Source organism: Bos grunniens, chromosome 8 (genome assembly GCF_055505025.1).
Source record: "Bos grunniens cultivar Pamir isolate PY7600 chromosome 8, Bosgru_T2T1.0, whole genome shotgun sequence".
Classification (NCBI taxonomy): Eukaryota; Metazoa; Chordata; class Mammalia; order Artiodactyla; family Bovidae; genus Bos; species Bos grunniens.
In genome coordinates, this window is record NC_141172.1 from 25,039,911 (window position 1) to 25,057,647 (window position 17,737).

Genomic DNA, 17,737 nt, shown 5'->3' on the forward strand with positions numbered 1-17,737 from the left:
ATTTCATCTCTGTCCTAATTTTGTCTTTTATATGAACGCACAGATTTTTTTTTTAATTTTGGCTACTCTATTTCTATGTTTTTAAATTATAGGCATAAAGATTAGCTGGAACTAGAGTTACATGAATTAACATTCAAATCGACATATTTAAGATTACTTATGCTTCCTTCTAAGGGAAAAACGCAGTGTCTCATGAGGGTTATAACTTATCAGCAGACTTATCTTTCCATTCTATAACACTGAGTTACTGGGGAGTGTTTGTGGTCCCAGCGATTTTCTGGCATCCATATGACTGCATTCACGATACTGTGTTGGTAATGCTCATACTTAATCTCTTGATGTTGGCTTGCAGGAGTCTCAAATATAAAATGTGACAGCATTTGTTTTTCTTACCACATAAAAAATGACATCACAAACTGTTAAGAGGTTAAACCATATATTATGGCTTCATTTCAGAGTCACCGTTTGCATCATATGACTGCCCAACAGGGACCGAATCTAACACACTTAACATTCCTGCGTCTAATAACATATATAAGCTCCTCTGGGTGAGGCCCATTGGGTGTGGTTTTATCACACAGAAAATCTTATATAATAATAGCCTCTTCACAAAATTGTCATTCTTTCTCCATGTTGAAGGATTTGTCCAAATAATACAGCAAAGGACAACAGAGATTATAAAGAAATCAAGAAGCTGCATTTAGAAACACACATTTTCATTCCATTCATCTTCTCTGGAGAATTCAGATACTGTTTACCTGAACTTGGCAACAATTTTTCTGTAAGTCCGCTAGTCTGTCAACAATGATATTCAGTTTTTCTTTTGTACCAGCCATTATGAAAATATGTAAAAGAAGTTAACTATGTGACCCTTGTTCTGTCAAAATTCATAATTAAAGTTTGCAAAATACATTTATGGAAGAAATTTCCATCCCCCAAATATCTATTCTCCATTTTTTTCTTAAGCCCTTTGAAAGCATTATATCCCATCACAGGCATTTTTGTATCCTTAACTCCTACCACACAGCAGGCACTCAATAAAGAACTGCACTGAACACTTATTTTAATGCAAATCCCAGAGTGGGAACTGCAAGGACATACCCTGATTCTGCATTTATGACTAGCTTCCCAAAGCCCCTGTCAGAGTGTGTCAATGAGCAGAATCCTTATTTCTCTGAAGTCCTGACACAGCACGCTTTGAGACGCAACTTCCACTACCATACAGAAAATACCAGTGGTTAGTAAGTGTGGTGTTACTTGCTCAGTCGTGTCCAACTCTTTGCAACCCATGGTCTGTAACCTGCCAGGTTCGTCTGTCCAAGCAAGAATTCTCCAGGCAAGAATACTGGGTTACCATTCCCTTCTCCAGGGGATCTTCCTGACCCAGAGATAGAGCCTGGGTCTCCTGCACTGCAGGCAGATTCTTTGCTATCTGAGACACCAGGGAAACCCCCAGTGGTTTAGTAGGTAGTTGTCAACTAAACCAATATTTGGTTATAGGAGTTTGCCCTATATATAAAAGAATGCCTTTAAAAAAATTCAAGCCGTCTGTGTGTTTTGTGCTTCATTGCAACATCATCCAGCCCAGTATCTGTCCACGTTCTCTCTGCTTCTGTGCACACCGGGCATATGAGAAAGTTGGTAAATGAAATACAGTACTTATTTCAAACCCAGCATCTGAAGTTCCTTGATGGTGTCACAAGACCTCCAAAATAAGTCCCAGGTGCTGGGGGGTTTTTTTGTCTTACAAGAGCACCTTAGCAAACACAACAAAAGCAAAGTAACGTCACTGATGTACTAAGCAACATTCCACTTTTCAGCTGTTGCCTGCGACTTGGTATTAAGAGTTTCTGCTTATTATAATCACCTTTTGTTTCTAACTTGAAATCAGTGTCTAAACTAAAGGAAAATGGACCTCTTTCTTTTGAAGCAAATTATCCTCAGTTTAACTAGAGGCATGTATAGAAGGCAGTGTGTAAGTTATACCTCCGTTTGGTTCATTCTGAAAGAAATACCAATGTATATGTGGACACTGTGTATTCACTTGCTGCTGCTGCTGCTGCTGCTGCGTCACGTCAGTCGTGTCCGACTCTGTGCGACCCCATAGATGGCAGCCCAACAGGCTTCTCTGTCCCTGGGATTCTCCAGGCAAGAATACAGGAGTGGGTTGCCATTTCCTTCTCCAATGCATGAAAGTGAAGAGTGAAAGTGAAGTGTCTCAATCGTGTCCAACTCTTAGCGACCCCATGGACTGTAGCCTACCAGGCTCCTCCATGGGGTTCTCCAGGCAAGAGTACTGGAGTGGGGTGCCATTGCCTTCTCCAGTGTATTCATTTAGTCGTGTTTAACTCTTTGTGACCCCATAATTACTGACAGACACATTTCTACCTGTTCTAACTGCTCCAACAGTTTTACCTGTTGCTCTTCGTACTCTAAGATTCAACTAACAAGGATCTCAGTATCCACTGGGAAGAATGTGAACATAAAATTTAAAGTATGGCTCATAGTTTTTTCTGAACTGAATACACTGGCAAAAGAAAGGCATTGGCAGGAAAATGAAATTCAGCCAAATCAAAGAGATTTTTGGCAATGATAAAATGAACATGTTTTAGAAGATACTGATCTTTGCTTATAAGATTAAATGAGCTAAAGCTTGTGAAAGTGCTTTGTAAATTTTGAAGCACTATTAAAAACACTTTAAATCATTATTTAGTGGTACACTGCTATGTTCCAGAATTTAAGCCAGCTTGTAAAGATACATGTTTAAAAAATATGTCAAGATATCTAATTAAAGGTAGGTGAGAACATTCACATTCTCAGGGGATAAGGGTCAGGGTGGGATTATTGGCATAGTTCAGGTTCTACTCTGTTTTTCAACACTGTTTGAGAACTGTTACTTAGAGCATGAATTAACTTCATAATTAAATAACATAATAAAGATATTTCCACTTGGAAAAAAAAATAGATGAGAAAGAAAAACAAGGATATGGCCTTAAAATGGAACCAAGGATGAAGTTAATACAAATGCACATTCCGTAAAGAGCTATAGCCACAGTTTTGGCTCTCAACTTGCAGGCAGTCATGAAACCTGATAAATTACAGTGCCCATATGGGGAAAAAAGGAAAGAAATCAAACTAGCTACATAGACAAAGTAGTACAGGCCTTGACAAAATTCAGGAAAGATTCAGCGTTCTTTTTTATCCTGCCTCATCTAATTTTATCACATATGCCCTTGGGTTTTTCAGCACAGAGTTCTTAGTAGAACATGATACACTAATATACTCGATAGAGGAAATTATTGTTGGGATTCATAGTGTCTACTTTCTGTAGCGAAATTTCTTGACCATGTTTTTTCCTCTTTAAATTGCATATTTAAACTTTTCAAAGACAAGACGTAAAGATGGGACACAGGAAGAAATTTAGAACGAAGTTTAGAGAAGGTAAGGTAAGTAAGAAATGCAAGTTGTTACCCTGATCCACAGCAGGTAATGGAGAGAAGGTATAGGCCTCTTCCCAGGCCTCATCTGGGCTTTCCATGGCATTCAGCTTCAGAGGTATACCTGGGAATCCCACAGCTGTCATGAATCAGGATCAAGGGATGCGTAATAGTAACTGTTGTAACAGAGAAATCCTCACATCTCAATGGTACAACACTATAGCTGTTAAAGATGAATAGGTTAAAATTGGCCAATTGAATGGTGGCTGGAATATATGAAAAAGCCCTTCAGAAAATCAAGGGAATGTTGAAAAAAAAATACATATTGTCATAAAAAGCAAGGAATACTGATTCCATTTGGAGCTGAAAGTCAGAAGTGGCCCAAAATTGACAATGACCTAAGAAGAGTCTCCAAGAAACTTTAACTGACCTTCCTTCTCCCAGGACTAGGTGAGGCGTCTAGCCAGGTGTGTCCACTCAACTCACTCTCCTCCTCCTACGCCGCCCCTATCTTGTGCGGATCCCACACATTATCATAATGGTTGTTTACTTCTCTGACCCCTAACTAGGCTGTTAGCCTCCAAGAGAGCAAGAATTGCATCTTCTCACCTTGCATCCCCAGCCAGTGCTCAGAAGGGTACCTGGCATGTAGTAGTGCCTGTTTGGAGTCACTGAAGAAAGGGATGGAGGCAAGGAGAAGTGGAGGGAGAAGCACACGAACTCAGAAAGTTGCTACACTTTAGAAGATAAAGTCGAGCTGCAATCCTTTAGTTGTATAAGAAACTAAATGAATTAGAAAGTAAATCACAGAAATGTGATGAATCTAAATTTTTAAGCGCCTTTATGCTGGGGAGAAGGGGGTGGAGACAGACTAGATTTCATTTTTGCTTTTGAGCCTTTCTCTTCTGTGCTATTAGGTGAAAATAACATTAACATCTAGGGAAGGAACACATTAGAAGTAAATTGCCAATCTTAATTTATTTAACTATAATATATAAAAACTTTACTTTGGGAGTAAGTGCTATTTGTACTTGATTCCATCCTTTCAAAAGCATTAAAAAAAAAAAGAAAAGAAATTTGTGAGCAAATATACAGAGCAAACAGCACCTTCTGAAATTCCTGTGCCTTGGATACTATTCCTTAGAGTACCTGAATGTATTCATCCAGGTACATGCGCAAATTATGGTGTTGGCTATGCAAACAAGGGCACTTTACTTTAGTCATTGAGGGAGCCATGTTTGGAATCTTTTCAAAGTCTGCAACAGTCTTATCAGAGATTATAAAGCTCCTTACTAGCAAGCCATCTTAAGTGAATTCTAGACTTATTTGAGAAAATGAGGCTTATAGGAATACTTACAAAAGAGTAAAAGTTGTGAATTATTTCAGGAATTTGTTCATTTATGTAACATTGACACTTTCCTAAATATGTCCACATATATTTTAACAGGAGTTCATTTTCTTCTTGAACTCAGTTCTTAAGACCTAAAACAAAATTAATACACAAACTAAACAAAGCCTCCAAAGAAATTCCTGTTAGTTATAACCCACTCCATATTAACATTGCATATATTCAAAACTCCAGCCCTTATTGACCTTGATAAAGATAATGTTTATATTGTCTTAATAATACATTTAGGATGCAGTTTTATTTAGCGTGGACTAGTATACAAGTTTCACAAAAATGTAAGTACATGATCCTAAAGTACTATTGTCTATTTGGCAACTGTATGTTTATATTTCTGTAAGTGATTTTTCATATCAACTGTATCCCTTTAATTTCATTAGCGGTCATATAGTTCTTGCTGTTATTTTTCTAATTTTGTAACAAACAAACTCACATTCTCAATTTACTTTGTGTTCTTTGTGTTCACAAAGTTCTTTACTTAGTGTTCACGTTTGTGAAATCCTTAGTTAAGTCACATTTCAATAAACTGATTTTTCCCCTCTGTGATACTGTGTGCCCTTGAAACCTTAACATCCAAAGAACTCTAATGATCTCTATAGCGAATTGAGTAGCCAGTTGAACTGATGATCGACATTTGCTTCTCTTCTTTGTTCAAGTGAAGAACTCTGTCAGAGTGTGGAGATTTGGAAACATGTTGGAAGCAATAGCTAAAATGAGAGATATGAATTATTAGAAGATACCAGATGACAGATGAAACTGTTACCCAGTTTCATCATAGTCAAGAATAATTGAAAGTTCACAGTGGATGGAAGCAACCTAATGTCCTTAGATGAATGAATAAAGATGATTTTATATATGAAACAAATAACCATCAAGGACCTACTGTATAGCACAGGGAACTATACTCAATATTTTACAGTAACCTATGAGAAAAGTATCTGAAAAAGAATTCTGCTACTGCTACTGCTAAGTCACTTCAGTCGTGTCCGACTCTGTGCGACCCCATAGACAGCAGCCCACCAGGCTTCCCCGTCCCTGGGATTCTCCAGGCAAGAACACTGGAGTGGGTTGCCATTTCCTTCTCCAATGCATGAAAGTGAAAAGTGAAAGTGAAGTTGCTCAGTCGTGTCCTACTCTTAGCGACCCCATGGACTATAGCCTACCAGACTCCTCCGTCCATGGGATTTTCCAGGCAAGAGTACTGGAGTGGGTTGCCATCGCCTTCTCTGAAAAAGAATATATATAGTCAATCCTAAAGGAAATCAACCCTGAATATTCATTGGAAGAACTGTTACTGAAGCTGAAGCTCTAATACTTTGGCCACGTGATGCAAAGAGCTGACTCACTGGAAAAGACCTTGATGTCGGGAAAGATTGAAGGCAAAAGGAGAAGGGGGCATGAATGGATGAGATGGTTAGATAGCATCACCTACTCAATGGGCATGAATCTGAGCAAAGTCTGGGAAATAATGGAGGACAGAGGAGCCTGGCATGATATAGTACATGAGGTCGAAAGGGTGGCACAGGACTAAGCGACTGAAGACTGAATAACAACAACATATGCATAACAGAATCATTTTGCTGTACAACTAAAACTAACACAATATTGTAAGTCAACTGTACTTCAATTTTTAAAAAAATAGATGGCAAAAAAAGTTCACAGTAGAAATTTAAAGATATATTTCACATTGAGTGAAGTCTTAGTGCTCCTCAAAGTGTGTGGTTTATGGACTTTCTGCTTGTTAAAAGTTCATATTTCCAGGTCCTACTTTAATACCTACAAGTCCCAATCTTTGTGTTTTATAGCAATGTCTCATAATCTCCCTTCTCTGTTTTAATATTTTTGAAACAAAGGGTATGCATGATTTGGATAAAAATGGATTATCTAATCAACATAGATAATAGATTTTTTGATATCCCCTCAAATATTCCAATCTAATGAGTTCTCCCAAATGAGACCAGAAGGGTTCACTGTTTGGGATTCCACTAAAGGTTGAGGTCTTCCCTAATGTCATCTGCATTCCCCTAGGCTATCAGAAAGGAATCTGAAATGGGCTTTCCAGGAAGAGGGTGTGGAATCTGAAATCTTGTTTCCTTCCAAGATCAGGGTGGCTGCCCGGAGGAAATCCCTCACTTTCTGGGATTACATTCCAGTTTCTAAATGTTTGGAAAACATCAGAGTTGACTAGCAAGATGGAGAGCTAGAGAGAAAATGAAGAGGATGTGAACCATGAAGGATTCAGCGAGTTGATTTGGGCGCAGTGCCTGGCCTGAAAGGCAAATGTTTTATTACTTGGCAAGATTCCCACTACATGTCACTCCTTATAGCCTGCATTTCCTAGTCCTTTCATACATCGATTTTGTTAGGCCTCACATTCCTTTCTTCCATTGAAAGACTAAAGACAGTCTTTATAGGTACTAAAGGAGTTCTCTCCCTGTATCTAGGAATGAATGAAAAATACTAGGGTCCATTAAGAATTCCCCTGTATGAATTTACTGTTGTTGGTTCCTGCTGATTTCTAAGTTGGAAATGTTAGAAATCCCTTCTACCAGCTTAACACCTGCCCAGATGATTTTCACCCCCCCCCCCATTTTCGTTATGCCTATGAAACAGAGCAAACACTGACAGCTTCAGTGGCCAGGAAAGTAATTTAAATAAGTGAGGAAGTCAAATTTAGATTGTAGGAAGTGGTAAAAACTATGGCAAAATGGAAAACTGATGTCCAGCCTGAAGGAATTTTTAAAAATTGTACAAGCCAAATAAAACAATGGTTTTTAAATATTGCTGGCATAGGTCCCTGAAAAAGCTTTTCTAAACTTCCCTCTAAAATACCTATGATGATTCAGAAGGAAGGGAAAAGAAAGATGAAAACCAACAACTATAGTGATAAACAGTACTATTAGTTATTGCCAGAATTTGAAAAGAATTTCCACTTAAGAGGAAAGCGATGGAGCTGGATAGAAGAATGATCATGCCTATTTAGGAGTCCACAAGAGAATCCTTTTTCTGTTTTTCAGCCAATTCAAACACAAAACTGAGGAACCATCCTTATTTCAAGTGATTATTATTTTTTGTGGGAGGGAGAATGGTTCCCCTTAAGGTGAACCAAAGACTACAACTCCCAGAAAGCTCATGGGCAAGAAACACAAAGTAGGTGCATTGTGAAAGGCTTTACCACACCAGGAAGAAGTCCTAGAAATCCACCATAGACACTCCATGTAGTGCTTGTGGTGGAGAAAGTGATGGCAGGGGTGGGGGAAAATTCCATTTTACTCCTAGAGAGACTGTAAAGAGGTCAGGAGCAGAAGGTTTCAAATTGCCTCGTATTCTAATCTACGAATGTACTATAATTATTTAACCCATTTCCCATTCTAGCAGAGTTGCTTACAATTTGTTCTTTAGATGTCCCACTCTTTGCGACCCCATGGACTGCAGCACACCAGGTTTCCCTGTCTGTCACCATCTCCCTGAGTTTGCTCAAACTCATGTCCATTGAATCGGTGATACCAACCAACCATCTCATCCTCGGTCATCCCCTTCTCTTCCTGCCTTTAATCTCTCCCAGAATCAGGGTCTTTTCCAAAGAGTCGGCTCTTCGCATCAGGTGGCCAAAGTATTGGAACTTCAGCTTCAGCAATACTTTGATACTTTCCTATAAAAAACAAGCCTAAATCTTTTTTTCTGAATCCTTCTTACCTTTAATATTATAAATTTTCTTCAAGGTAATCATCTACTATATTTATATAGACACAGCTCTCTCACTAATTTCATTTCATTATTAAATCATTGTTTAGTTTCCCTTTTCAAAAGTGTGAGTTCCTCTACAGATGGATGAAAGACATAGATTACATGCGTGGATAATCAGGGTGTAAAACATGCCTCAGATGCATAGATACCCAATGCATATTCATTGAATGAATGAATGAGAGGTATGGGTGGAGAAGGAGAGTTAGTGGAGTGTCCTGATGGCCAAGTTTTTTAGTTAAGATGTGGAATTTTGCAATAAAGCATCATCAAAATGTCTTGAGCTCAGAAGTGATTTAAGAGGAATTATTGGAGAAGCTTTGAGTAAGTTGTGTGTGCTGAATTCAGTGGAATTGGTCACCAGATGTGATGATGAGGGCCTGGGTAATCACAGTGCAGAAAGTGGCACTTTAACAATATAAATTTTCTAAATTGCCCAACTGTGCAAATTTTAATCATAAAAATAACGTTTTACATAATTAAAAAGCAAATTCCATAAAGACTTTCAAGGTCCTCTTCTGTAAAAAAAAATAGAAAAAAAAAAAAATTCCTTCTCATAAAAGAGGCCAACATAAGCCCAGGTAAATAAAGTAAATTCCAGTAAATAAAGATACTTTCCTTTTTCTTTTTTTCTGCTGTTGAACTCCTATTGAAAGCTTAGTTGAGAAAAGTAGGTCCTAAAGAATCATCTACAATAATTTTTTAAATTGAGGTAAAACTGATGTACCATATTACATGTTTCAGGTATACAACATGGTGATTCACAATTTTTTAAGGTTGGGCGCATTTATAGTTATATACATTTTGGCTATATTACTTGTACTGTCCTGAATAGCCTTGCAGCTTACTTATTCTATACCTAATAGTTTGTACTTTAGTCCTCTACCCCTATCTTGCCCTTCCCCTTTTTCCTCTCTCCACTGGTAACCTCTAGTTTGTACTTTAAAAGATATTTTCCTTCAACTGTGAATTTCAATGGCTTGTGCCACTGTGGATCTAGCAATATTCAAGGAGCCCATGAATCTGAATTCTGCTTCCATTTTCCTACCTGGATCTCTTTGGTGACATTTCAAAAGTCCTTGGCTCTCCTCTTGCATCAGTGCCTATATTTATCAAATAGTGATCACAGCTTCCACCCACAGGAGGGGTATGAAGGTGAATGAGAAAACAGCACTGAGTTCTGAAGCATTTTAATCCAGTGATTCCATTGGAACACCATGGGTTATTGGTGCTGTATCTCATATCTGAACATATTTTGTTGTTATTATAAACTTGCAGAGTAAACTGTAACCTAATTTGGGCAGATTTTGTTACAAAAAGCAAGAAAGAGCAACGAATAGCTCTTTTTTCTTCCGTGAAATGTGTAGGGTGGGAAGGTGATGAGGGGAAAATCACTGATAATCTTCTATTGATCTATTTATTAACATTTCATCCCAGCCTGTTAGCTGTATCACTTTCACCTCCCTGGAGCAACTGCTATTTTATGAGATTAGTGCAATTTAGAAAGTTCTCAGACACCCCTAGTCCTTTAACCACTCTGTTGACTGAAGCTTTGACTATTTGAAACAAGTGTATTTCTGGTCAATGTAAATTTTTTTTCTTAATCTTAAAAATATCAGCCAGTCTCTGTGTCTAAATAAAATTAAAGATTTGTTTCTTTTTCTCTATCTCTTTTTTTTTTTTTTTTTTTTTAGGCCATGGGCATAACACTGACATTCAATAAAAAGAAATAATTCCTTTATAACATTCACTCAACTGGAACTAAACCCACCTTCATGAGAAACAGACCGTAATTTCTATCCATGTGCACCACGGAAGAAGCCAGAATCCAGTCAGAGTGAAGACATGCAATGTAACAGTCATACAGCTAGGATATTATAAAAGGGATAAAATCATACTTATTCAGTAATTCCATCAGGATTAGCATTAACAGTAATCTGGGCAGGAGTTTTTAATACCCAAATAGTTGGCTCTCTGAAGTTGTCAAAAGAGAGAGAGAGCTTTGTATTACAGGCAGATTTACAACCATCTCCTGGGCATTAGGACCAAAATTCCTGCTAAAATATTTATGTGTCATTTTATCAGATCAGATTTTAAATTCACAGCATACTTCCATACTTGACTAGGGTTCAAAAAAAGGTTGTTTTTAGTAAACAGTAAATATTTTCATATCTATGTTAAAGCTTAAAAACAATTTTACATTGAATTTTATTTTGTTTGGAAGATAATTTGGAAGGCATTTGAATTTGACTTGCGTGATTAAGCCATACTAAATTACAGTAAACATTTCTTTTATAAATTCAAAGATATTTATGTTGTTTACAAAGCCTCAAGTTGACAAGATGACCTGCTGGGAGAAAAGAAATGAGTGCATTATTTGAGAGATATGAGCATTTTGAATCAGCAGAAACCTAAAATGTCAGTTGGAAAAGAGCGCCCACATTGTCTTGACTTTCTTCACAATCAATATGCCACTTTCTACATTGCGGGGAAGCTAACTTATTATTAGCCTGGTGGAGAATATTGACCAATGTCTTTAACATAAGTTTCATTTTGAAAAGAAAGAAAGGGGATGAATACGCCTTTACATGTGAAATGATAATTGTAAACCTGGAAATCTGGCCTTAAAAACTGATACATCTTGGATCACTTAAGCTCTTTTTATACTGGGAAGAACTTTCCAACATCTTAAACTTCATTGTAATGGCATCTATTTGTTGTGCTGAAACTTTGAACTTCTGATCCCTCTAGATATCTAAAATATGAGATGAGCTCTAAACAACCCTATTTTCCATGTCACATATATTTTGGATATTTTCTAGCTCTGTTTGCCATTGATTATTAAAGAGGTTTATATTTGACCTAGGACATGGTCTCATTACAGCCCCATTTTCATGTCTTCCTTGATCAGGGCTAGAATATAGATTTCAGCGTTTGGATAACCAAAATCACTTATTGCCTGCCAAAAAGGAAAAAAAAAGAGAGAGAGAGAGAAGAGAACATCATAAGAATAATGTTGTGTTTTAGAGTTCAAGCCCCATAACCTTACATCAGCAAAAATGGCACTGATAATATCATTAGGATTTTTTAAACTTCTCTAAATACCATAAAATTTGATAGCACAAATATTTCTTAATACAAAAATGCATGTTTTCTCAATTCCTGTTCTTAACAGGTGTCATGATGAGGATTTTCTTAGAAAAGACAAGTTTCAATTCTGCTTTGAATGTAAACTTCTCAAATATTTCTCTATATTCTTAATTCAATAAAGGTGATTTAAATGCCAGACACTGTTACAAGGCCTAAGGATTGAGTGATAAGTCAAAATCCTTGCCCTAGTAGAACTTATTATACTCTAAGAGTGGAGACAGGTGATAAATAAGTAAGCTAACAAATAGAGACCATGGCCTGTGTACCCACAGCAGGAGTGTCAAGTGAGATAAAGACAAACAGGCAGTGTGGGAGGTGGAGGGCTCAGCTCTTTAGGATGGACAATCAGGCAATGCTGCTGAAAGAGGTAATATTTGGTCAGAAACCCTCATGAAGCAAGGGAAGGAGTCACGCAAGACATGGGGCAGAATGTTCCAGGAAAAGGGAAAACCAATTCTACAGGTTGTAGAATACAACCTCACTTGGCATCATGAAGGAAAAGCAGAAAGGCCAATGCAGCTGGAGCACAATGAGGGAACTAATGCCAGGAAGTGAGATCCGAGAAGTAGCCAGGGACCAAATCCTGCAGGGCCTTGAGGTCATAACAAGGAGTCTGGATTTTATTTTGAGCATCGTGAAAAGTCATTGGTGTATCCTGCACAGAGTAACATGGCCTGATGTACATTCAGTCCTCTCTATAACTGCAGTGATGGAGTTACTGCATGAATGGGGAAAGGAGTCAGATGCTGTTGCAGGGATCCAGGCAGGAGGTGGAGGTGACTTGGGATGAGATGACTGTAAGGGAGGTAAAGAGAAGCTATCAGATGCAGGGTTCATTTTGATGAGTGATCCTATTGTTGTTCAGTCGCTTAGTCATGCCCCACACGTATGGGAATTCTTTTGTAACCTGGATTCTAGTCCTTTGCTTGTTATATATGTTGAAAATATCTTCTAATACATAGCTTATCTTTTAACTGTTTCTCACTTTCTTTGTTCCAATATTTTAAAATTTTATGAAACTATTTTTTCCCTTATTAAATATGTGTAGGTCCTGTTTCTGAACAAATTCCCGACCTGGAGATGATGTTGTTGTTCAGCCACCCAGTCATGTCCGACTCTTTGTGACCCCCGTGGACCACAGCACACCAGGCCTCCTCATCCCTCACCATCTCCCCAAGTTTGCCCAGGTTCACGTCCTTTGCATCGGTGATGCCATCCAGCTATCTCATCCTCTGATGTCCCATTCTCCTTCTGCCCTCAATCTTTCCCAGCATGAGGGACTTTTCCAATGAGTCAGCTGTTTGCATCAGGTGACCAAAATACTGGAGCTTCCGCTTCAGCATTAGTCCTTCCAATGAGTATTCAGGGTGGATTTCCCTTAAGATTGCTTGGTTTGATCTCCTTGCTGTCCAAGGGACTCTCAAGAGTGTTTTTCAGCACCACAGTTTAAAAGCATTGATTCTTCAGCACTCAGCCTTCTTTATGGTCCAACTCTCACATCCATACATGACATGCTAATGAATTGTAGGTGGGTTCTGAGGGAAGGAGTGGCTTCAAGGCTCCTGCTAGTTTTTAGGCCTGAGCAGCTTATGGCAAAGAGGAAAAAGTGTAGGAGGGTGGAAAGAAATCCAGAGCTCCTTTTGGACATGTAAAGTGTGAGATTCTTCCTCCACGCTGATGTAGAGAAGTAAACTTGGCAGTTGGTATATGCATTTCCTGTTGAGCGTAACAGAGTACCACATATTTAGCAGCTTAGAACATCCACTTATTATCTCTCAGTTTCTGTACATCAGAATTCTGGGGCCGACTGAGCTGGGTCACTTGTTCGGGGGCTCACCAGGATGAAGTCAAGGTGGCGGCCAGGGCTGTGATTCTCATCTGTCACTCAGGAGCCTCTTCCAAGCTCACTGGTTGTTGGCTGAATCCATTTCCTTGCAGCTGTAGGACCGAGGCCCGGTTTTCTCGCTGGCTCTCAGCCCTCCGCGGCTGCTCTCAGTCCTCACTGCATGGCTCCTGTGGGCAGTCCGCACGGTCACTGGCTGCTTTCTTCCAGACCAGTGAGAGCGTACCTCTCTGATGCTTCACCTTCCTTAAAAAGCTCTCCTGATTAGGTCAGGCCCACTTAAGATGATCTACCATCTGATGATCTCAAAGTCAACTGATTAGTACCCCAACAGGAGTGATATCACACTATACTCACAGGAGGAGACACCAGGGGACTGGAATCCTAGGGCCACCTTAGAATCCTGCCTCCACAGTTGGATTATGAGGTTATATGAGCCTGGAGCTCAGACATTGTTCAGGGCTATTACAGTCATGGGATTAGATAAAATCACCTCAAGATTGTAAATGACAAAAAATGATATTAATATAAAAATAATTATATTTAATGTTTGTCAAATGTATTCTATATGCCAGGCACCATCTAAAGAGTCTTACACATTCAACTCTTGCCACAATACTTTGAACTACCTACAACCAGCATTTCACAAATAAGGCTAGTGAAGTCCAGAGAAGTGAATTCACTTGCCTAGACTTATGCTTCTTCTATTTTAGGTCAGAAGTCAGAATCTGAACCCAGGTAATCTGGTTCAAGAATCTGTGCTTTAATCACTATTCAGTATGGCATTTTCCATCAGAAGAGATGGGTAGAAGGACTGAGACGTGAAGTACCAATCTTTACATCCAGAAATAAGAGGAATTAGTAAAAGAAAAAGGGATGGAGCACAGCTTCAGGTAAAATAGAAAATCAGGAGCATATGGTTTCCTCAGAACCAAATGTAGACAGCATTACAAGGAAAAGAATGATCAGTTGGGCCAAATATTAATATTTGGAGAAAAAAGTCTCCCACATTCTCTGAATTTATGGTTGCCAGTGGTGGGAGGAGGGGGGATAGTTAGGGAATCTGGGATGGGCACGCACACCCTGCTATATTTAAAACAGATTACCAATAAGGATGTACTCACTTTATAGCACAGGGAACTCTGCTCAACGTTTTGTGGTAGCCTAGATGGGAAGGGAGTTTGGGGGAGAATGGATATATGTATATACATGTATGAGTTCCCTTGCTGAGTCCCTTCGCTGTTCACCTAAAACTATCATATAGTTAATCAGCTATACCCCAATACAAAATAAAAAGTTTAAAAGAAAAAAAATCTCCCATGTTCTCATTCATTAAAGTGTACCAAAGTGATTTCATCATTAATGCATTCACTCAGTAAATACCTATTTGTTTGCTGTGTGCCTAGGAGCAGAGCAGCAACCAAGATAGGCAAGTGCTCTCCTCATGGAGTTTACATGGTAAAGGGGCAAAGGAAATGGCCAATAAGTATGTAAATAAATGCTTAAATAAGCTCAGTTCATAGTGCTAGGACAAAAATAAAACTGAGCTCAGCGTTAGAGGCAAGTAGGATTGAACACATAAACATTTGCTTTACTTTGTCTATTAGGCTTCTAGGGCTGTCACAACAAAATCACACACTAGGTGACTTCAACAACAGACATTTGTTTTCTCACAGTTCCGGAGACTAGAAGTCCATGATCAAGGTGCCATCGGGGTTGGTTTCTGGTGAGACTCCTCTTACTTGTGGATAACTATCTTCTTGCTCTGTCTTCACTGGGTTTCTCCTCTGTGTGTGCATGAGGAAAGAAAGACGGCACTGGTGTTTGTTCCTATTCTAGTAAGGACACCAATCTATCAGATTAGAGCTCCATAAGACCTCATTTAATCTAATCCCCCCCCAAAGGCCCCATCTCCAAATATCAAATTGGGGGTTGGGGCTTCAACATATGAATCTGGAGAAGGGGGTACATGATTCAGCCCATAAAATTCTTCAACCCCCTAAAAGAACTTCTTGACACAGGTAAGAAAAGAAAAAAGTGAGCCTTTACATAGAAACATTAGAGAAAAGCAGCAAAAAACTGGAGTCCCATATTGAAGAATATGAGTGGTTAAAACAATGGCACCCCACTCAGTGCTCTTGCCTGGAAAATCCCATGGACGGAGGAGCCTGGTAGGCTGCAGTCCATGGGGTCATGAAGAGTCAGACACGACTGAAGCAACTTAGCAGCAGCAGCAAAACAACTGAGCTCCTAAAGATATAAAAATATTACTAATTGGTACTCATTGGAGAGTTGTGAAATGTTTCAATTAGTGACATTAAAAGAGAAAGTTACTGAGTTTTATTTTTGTAGAAGAACAGAAAGCATCTATATTCATTTATATATACTCTCTCATAAGTTAGACATATTGTTTTTCTATCCCAGAGTGGGTAATTCCTATATTTGAAAATCATAGGGCTTCCCATATACATATATTCTTCTAGACAGTTAATCCTTTCCCTTGGCCTTTAGGTAGCCAACTGTAAGTCACATGAGCCTAAGACTCAGCCATTAGCAGCGTTGAGAGCCCAAGACCAACAGCCTAAAAGCTGGTGAGACACACATGAGGTTAGCTGGTGAAAGGCTGAGCTGGACCAACCTGATTCTTTATGCAAGAATTGGAAATGAGCCATGGGAACTGGAGTTGAAAGAAAGGGACAAGGGACTAGGAAGCAGAGTCGAGGAAGACAGGTGGTATACCAAACTGTTTTAAAGAAAACAAAGCATGCTGAATCTGAATTAGAGAAATTGCATTGAGAGGGTGAGGAGGTCAAGTCAGATGTAAGAAGAAAATGAAGCAGTTTGGTAATAAATAGACGTGCAAGTCACAAGGAAAGTAGTCAGTTTTCCAGATGTCTTGATGTAACTCGGGCATGTGTGCGCTGTGCTAAGGTTGCTTCAGTCACGTCTGCCTCTTTGCGACCCTGTGCACTGTAGCCTGCCGGCTTTTCTGTCCATTGGATTCTCCAGGCAGGAATACTGGAGTGGCTTGCCATGCTCTCCTCCAGGGGATCTTCCTGACCCAGAGATTAAACCCATGTCTCTTACATCTCCTGCACTGGCAGGCGGGTTCTTTACCACCAGCGCCACATAGGAAGCCTGTTTACTCAGAGACAAGGAGTTTGGAAGGGAGGAGGAACAGTCTGGGGCAGGGTAAATAGGGGGAAGCCTGACTAAGTGATTCGCTAATAACTCTCCTGTGGGCATAGTCCACTGATGGAGGTGAAGCATCCAGTCTGATCAAGAAAGAGAAGGTACATCACCTCTCACATTATTGGCCCCTCCCATGTCTCTGTATACATAAAAAAATGTCAGGTGGACACATACAAACCCCCGAAATCTGACGGTGATTTCTTACTCTAGCATTAAATGATAAGACTGAACCCGTGCAGAGTTGGAAAGTGGGAATAAGTCGTGTCTGGTGCTCCCATCCTTTCTACATTCTAGTTGCAGCTTTAAGGGTGCTGCACATGGCCACTCCGTAAGCAGGAGAGAGAGGATTTCCCTTGGACTACCTATCTTTCTCATAATCTTCCGTGTTATGAGTCCTGCTTACCCTCTGAGCTCCACTTCCATCGCTAGAACTGGAATGCTTTTATTCCTGCAGACGGAGAGAGGAGGACAACCATTAAGGTGCTCTGGTTTCAGAATGAGATATCTAACGAAAAAGAAGACATTCCTCCATGGAAATTAATTTCCTTCCTACGTAGCCTTTCTACATTATTGTACCAAAATGCTTCCCTTTTTTCTCCACCTTAAACTGAGTAACATAGAGCCCTCTTAAGGATGTGGACACCTGACTCAGATTCTAATGGTTTCACAGATTCATTTCAGTAAAAGCCTTTTATATTAAAGCTAATGATGAACATCTTTGTCCTTTGCAATTCAAAGAGCCCAACTAAACCACAATGTTCAAAATTTTTCCAATGAATGAATTTAAATATTATGAATAACATTGGTGAGTGAATGAATGTAATTAATGGTTTTCAGAAGAATTTTCCAAGTATACTAGCATTCCTTGGTGATATCATATTTATTTATAATTTCCTGGTAAAGCCTTTCTTTATAACTAACCAAAAAGTCAATTGCCATATTATCATTCATTTTGACTGTGGTATA

At 39.1% G+C, this 17,737-nt stretch overlaps 1 long non-coding RNA gene across 1 annotated transcript; it reads right to left on the bottom strand.

The window, feature by feature from the left end:
• Positions 1-12,329: 12,329 nt before the first annotated feature.
• On the bottom strand, positions 12,330-17,221 carry LOC147366852 (uncharacterized). The gene is made up of 2 exons (XR_015169498.1): positions 17,175-17,221; positions 12,330-15,366 (listed from the first exon to the last, which is right to left on the bottom strand). It is a non-coding gene; the product is annotated as an uncharacterized LOC147366852 (long non-coding RNA).
• Positions 17,222-17,737: the final 516 nt, after the last annotated feature.